Raw genomic sequence first — 6,235 nt, 5'->3', positions numbered from 1 at the left:
GTACCTTGTTTTACACTACCATATAGCTGGTGGTATTTTGGGTACATTTTTCCAAAAATGAGGAAATATGGTGGAAGAGGCCGTGGAAGTGGGCAGGGGTTGCCAGCTGGTACTGGTGGTGGTGGGGGGGTGGTGCATCTGCTGGTAGTGGCAAAAGCACAATAGCACCTAAGGCAGGAGGTGTTGAGCCTGCATCATCATCTGGCTCCACAAGGCCTTGAAGGCTCCCTTTTCTGGGAGTAGGTAAACTGCTTTTAAAGCCAGAGCTTCAGGAACAAGTTTTGGCTTACATTGCTGACACAGCCTCCAGCTCTATCGCCTCCTCTTCTGAAGTTTCAAAAAATAAAAGCACTGAGTCATCAGTGGAGGCTCCTGGTCAAGAGCAACACCTTTCCTTGTGTCCTTCACCCCTACCAAAAGTGAAGGATGCATCAGGCCACACTACAGATTACTCCATGGAGTTCTTTTCACATACCATGCCTTGGTTATCAAGTCAAATCGTGAATTACCCAGTCCAAGATGAGTCGGACATGGAGTGGGGGTGGCAAGCCAGGGCAGTGGGGTTAATCGGTACCAGGCTGGTGTCTCAGAGGGATGTGTCACGGTGGTGGTGACCCGGTCCGTGGGCCTGGGCGTCCATGCAAAGGGGTGAATAACATTTATAGGTGAATGATGCATGACGCCACCTGTGGTTTCTGATCAGATTGACCAGCGCTGCAGTATCGCTTCTCTGGGACAGATGTTGTGGTGCAGCTAAGATGTAGAAGCCCTGCACAGGTAGGGCCATAGTCGCAGGGCAGATGAAAGAGTTGGTAGATGGTTTGCAGTGCAGGATGTAGCATAGCCGTGTGCCAGGCGCAGGAGAAAGATGACAGACACAGTCGTGCAGTTCCTTTACCTGTACTTGGTAAGTGCCGTACAGGACCCAGAGTACAGATGGAGAAGGAGTTGGTCAGCTTGGAAGCAAATTAGGAATCCTCTCTCTGCAGACAGATAGTGTGGCCTCCGTTCTAGCGCTTATCTGAGGTACTCGCAGTACTGAGTTCACTGAAGTTCCCCCTGTTGACTCTCTTTTGAAACTTTCTCGTATGGCAGGCAGCTGTAGCCTTTTCCTTCTGGCTCACACAAGTCGCTGCTGGGGCCTCTGAGCCTTAGTTGGGAACAGAGCATTTACAGCTGCTACTTCCTCCGGTTTCTGCTGCAGGACCGTCAGTGTCACTACAAACTCGGAGACCGGAATCCGGGCCATGCACTTCAGCTAGGAGTGAGCCTTAACTCTGCTCATCCTCCAGCTCCCCTTCTCACATCCACACACTTCCCCTTCCCTTCACAGACTGCCCTAACTTCGCTCCTCCCGACCACAGAGAGCAGCTCCTCAGCAGTTAGGTTCAGAGCTCTCCCTGCTGGCCTGGAGTGGGAACTGTGTTGTGTGTTGGTTTAACTGCTAGAGAGATCGTTCGTTGCTCCCAAGCATGACATCACACTCCCTAGGAGGAAGGTAATGCCACTGTGGTGACCGTACTCCTGGGGGCACCACAAGTGCACTGATGCCCAGCCACTGCTAGATGATTCTGCTGGTACATTGACCCAGACCACTACATTCCCCTCGCACTCTACACAGCCAGAATCTGACCCTGATGAAACTCAGGTTCCCCTTCCTGCATACTATACCACCTTACACGGTGACAAAGAGGAAGGTGCAGATGAAAGTGCAGGTTCCTTGACCAGGTGGGGGGCATACTCATGGGCGACAGCACTGGCACAGGGCCCCTCATAGTACGCAAAAGTGTCTCTGCCGGTGGGAGGGTCCACCCGCCGTCAGACACACCACCATACAATGAGGGGCCCTGTGCCAGTGCCGTCGCCAACGAGTGGGCCCTCCCTGCTTGCTCAAGATCACAGCACTTGCAAAGTTGAAATACTTACCTCTCCCAGCTCCACCGCCGTGACGTCTTCCGCGTTTCCTGACAGTGACATTCTGGTCAGCGAGCACGATGACATCACGTCTGTACGCCCTCTGCCTAAACAGTCCAAGTGCGAGAGATGGAAGATGGAGACGACGAGGAGTCCAGACTAGTACAAGGATTCCCTAGCGAGGAGACTTATTTAATTGTTTTAAAGGTTGGGAGAAATTTTTGGAGAGCACTATACTCTGGAGAATGATATATGGGGCCCACCATACACTGGAGTATTCCAAAGGTGGACATCAGACACTGGAGCAGCATTTACAGGGCCCATTATACACTGGAGAATTAGAAATGGGGCCCATTATATATGGAGCATTATTTGGGCCCATAAGACAGTGGAGCTTCATCCATGGGGACCAACATATACTGTAGCATTATGTGGAGCTCATCATATACTGTATGGAACATTATATGGGACCAATGATTCTGTATGGAGAAATATAAGGGCCTCATTACTCTGTATAGTGCACTATGCGGTGGCCATAATACTGTATGGAGTAATATACTGTCCGTTTTTGGAGATATTGGAGAATTTAAAATGGATATCAGTCATGTGATGTAAGAAGTGAAGTATTTTTTATTGTACTATACCACTATTTCTCTGCCGTATCAGAGGATCATGAATTGTGGCATGTGTTAAAGGAGCCCATTGACACTCTTTGGTCCTGGGCCCACGAAAATCTGGAGCCAGCCCTAGCCCCCACAACTTTTGCCAAATAACCCCCAGTTTTCAATGCCTAACTATTATAAAGTAAATTAAGGTTGACAAGCTTAAGTAATAAGAATTGATGTTTTTGGCATTAAAATGGGCACTGTAGGTGTACTTCCTGTCCTCCACTCACTGCTGACTTTTCTTCCCCATTGACTTGCATTGGGTTTCGTCTTTCAATCGGCCTTCGACTTTTCACAATAATCAGCCGATTTCGTTAGACACAACTTTTGCGAAAGTCGCGGTCTCATGAAACCTGACTCGACCCGAAAAAAGGCAAAGTCGCTCATCTCTACCAGCATGTGCTTTAATTTTTGGAGCGAACTACAGGATGGTGTGTTGAAGTTTGCTCCCTCCAGGCCAGTTAAAAACCCTTCAGTAAAGGGTTTGGGTGTGTCAGTCTGAGTTTGCAAACTTGAAGAACAGGTGGTTCTGCAAAACTCAGTCTGTGTGAGGTAACATGGAGCCAAGCAGAGCCAAAAGGCCTGGCACCTCTCAGCGTGACATGGTGGTGCAGTCGTCCATGGCAACGGGTATCGGATGTAGGACCATTTTGACTCCCGTCTGTGATCCTGAGGATTTCCATGTGCTGTATCTTTTGTGAGTTTTTTGGACATTAAAATACATTTGCTTTGAACTTTCCAGTGATCCCTGCCTATCTGTCACACTGCACTACAGTTTATTGGAGTGAAGGTGTCTAATCTGAGGTATGTGGGATGGTCAATTGGCTTCTGATATACAGATGTCTGGTTTGAATCCCTTTGAATTTTTATTTTGGTATCCAGAAAGTTGATGACCATTTCTGAGAGGTCCAATGGCAAGTTCATGGTGGGAAGTAATGGACAGAATTTCATATGGAATTTTAGAAGTTCTTGTTCAAACTCAATCATGTGTAAGGATAAATCTTTTGAGTCTTAATAAAGACTCAGAAGGGAACCCAATAGCTTCAAGAAACATTTGGAAGTTGGACAGTCCATCTTCATGTGGGATGTTAGAATATAGGGATTCACATCCATGGTGACTAAGATGATACTCTTCAGAAGAGTATCTATTGTAGACAGCTTTTTTAAAAGATCCATAGAGACCTGTAAATAACTGTCTGTCTTCCTTCCCGAGACATTCACATGTTCCTCTTCCAATGTAATGTACTTAATTCTGTGTGCTATATGTCCTGTTGGGGGTCTCTATGTTGAAGAACAGGACAGAAACTGAGAGCATCACTACAAGATTACAGAAAAAAAATTACAAGTGGCCAAAAATTTCTGTAGTCCAGACACAACATAAACAATATGAAAGTTGCTATATTTAAAGGCAACTTCAAATTTAAAAACATTGAAGGGTCTGGGAATATAACCTTATTACAGGCTTTGATTACTTCCATACAGGAAAAAATCTGTCAGGAGTTGGGATAAGCGAACATGCTAGGTGATACTCGATTATCACTTGAATATCACGGTGTTTGGATGTGCTCATTACTCAGTGAACACTGGACGGTGCTTGATGTAAAACTCGAATCCGCGCCCCACATCTTTGGCATTTGTACGCAGCCAATAAGCATGCAGGGAATGCTTGTGAGTCACTGTAATAAAAATATGGACAGTATTGTACGGTCATAATATGCATAAATGTTTCCTGAATAGTGATCCGTATGTTAAACGTTGTCAAGGTGTGGCCGCGTATGTGATCCATATAGCGGATTTTTCTCGCAACCTTGCAAAATGGACATTTAACGGTTTTGAGGTCTGAACATAAATTAAATCAGCAACCCTATTTATTGCCTCTACAACAGGTGCCAGCCTCCAGTCTGCCCATTTTGGTGCTGTGCTTGTGTTGGTGTATTGGTGGTTGGTTGCAAACATGTCAGGCTACTTTCACACTTGTGTTTTTTTGCACTGCGCGCGCAGTGCGAGCGTGCATAAAGACGCATCATGCGTTTTTTAATGCGTTTTCTTTTTTTTGCGCATGGTTTTTGCAAAAAAACGCATGCTTCTTTTGCACTGACGTGCATATGAAAATGCGCACGTCAGTGCTCCAATAGACTTTAATGGGTTTTGGGTGAATTTTGTGCGCATTGAGTGCGCATGCGTTTTTTTGAGACAGGTTGGACGCACAAAAAATGCAACAGGATGCATTTTGTGCACCCGGGGGCACACTACAAAAAAACGCATGTGCATACAAACGCATACAAACGCATGACAATGCGCATCCATGTTAAGTATAGGGAAAAAAACGCATGCGCATGTATGCGCAAAAACACAGCGCAAAAAAACGCAAGTGTGAAAGTAGCCTCAGACACACTTCAGTTCACCCCAACTGACCATGTTCTGTACAACTAGATTTTGTCTCGCCGCTTTGGCCAGCCATACCCAGTGATTGTGGATCCGAGGAGGAGGAGACGAATGTGGGTGCATCTGCATTTGGCTGATTAGAGAAGCTATAAACCTGACCTTCCTTTGAGCTAGTTGAGAATCTGGAGCATTACATTTGTTGGTTTCATTAAACTCTCAAATTGGCAAGAAAAAAAGAACTTTCATGTGAAGCTCGACAGTCTATTCTTGTTCTTAGAAATGAAGGCTATTTCATGTGAGAAATTGCCAAGAAAATGAAGATTTCCTACAACGGTGTGTACTACTCCCTTCAGAGGAGATCACAAACAGACTCTAACCAGAGTAGAAAGAGAAGTGGGAGGCCCCACTGCATAACTAAGCAACATGACAAGTACATTAGAGTCTGTAGTTTGAGAAATTGACGCCACACAGGTCCTCAACTTGCAGCTTCATTAAATAGTACACGCAAAGTGCCAGTGTCAACGTCGACAGTGAAGAGGCGACTCCAGGATGCTGGCCTTCAGGGCAGAGTGGCAGAGAAAAAGCCATATCTGAGACTGGCTAATAAAAGGAAAAGATTAATATGGGAAAAGAACACAGACATTGAAAAAAGGAAGATTGGAAAAAAGTATTATGGACAGACGAATCCAAGTTTGAGGTGTTTGGATCACACAGAATAACATTTGTGAGATGCAGAATAATTGAAAAGATGCTGGAAGAGTGCCTGACCCCATCTGTCAAGCATGGTGGAGGTAATGTGATGGTCTGGGGTTGATTTGGTGCTGGTAAAGTGGGAGGTTTTTACAAGGTAAAAGGGATTTTGAATAAGGAAGGCTATCACTCTATTTTGCAATGCCTTGCCATACCCTGTGAACAGCGCTTGATTGGAGCCAAATTCATCCTACAACAGGACAACGACCCAAAGTACACCTCCAAATTATGCAAGAACTATTTAGAATACCAGCTGCCTGCTTCTTCCCTATCTTTAATGAAGTGGCCAGCGCAGTCAAGAGAACTCAACCCCATTGAGCTGTTGTGGGAGCAGCTTGACCGTATGGTAAGCAAAAAGTGCCCATCAAGCCAAACCAACTTGTGGGAGGGGCTTCTGGAAGCATGGGGTGAAATTTCTCCAGATTACCTCAGCAAATTAACTGCTAGAATGCCAAAGGTCTGCAATGCTGTAATTGCTGCAAAGGGACCATTCTTTGACGAAAGGAAATCTTTTGTTCAAA

The sequence above is a fragment of the Dendrobates tinctorius genome, unplaced genomic scaffold, assembly GCF_039654945.1.
Source record: "Dendrobates tinctorius isolate UK_male_01 unplaced genomic scaffold, ASM3965494v1 ptg000098l, whole genome shotgun sequence".
NCBI classification, from domain to species: Eukaryota; Metazoa; Chordata; class Amphibia; order Anura; family Dendrobatidae; genus Dendrobates; species Dendrobates tinctorius.
Note: the sequence above shows the minus strand (reverse complement) of the source record.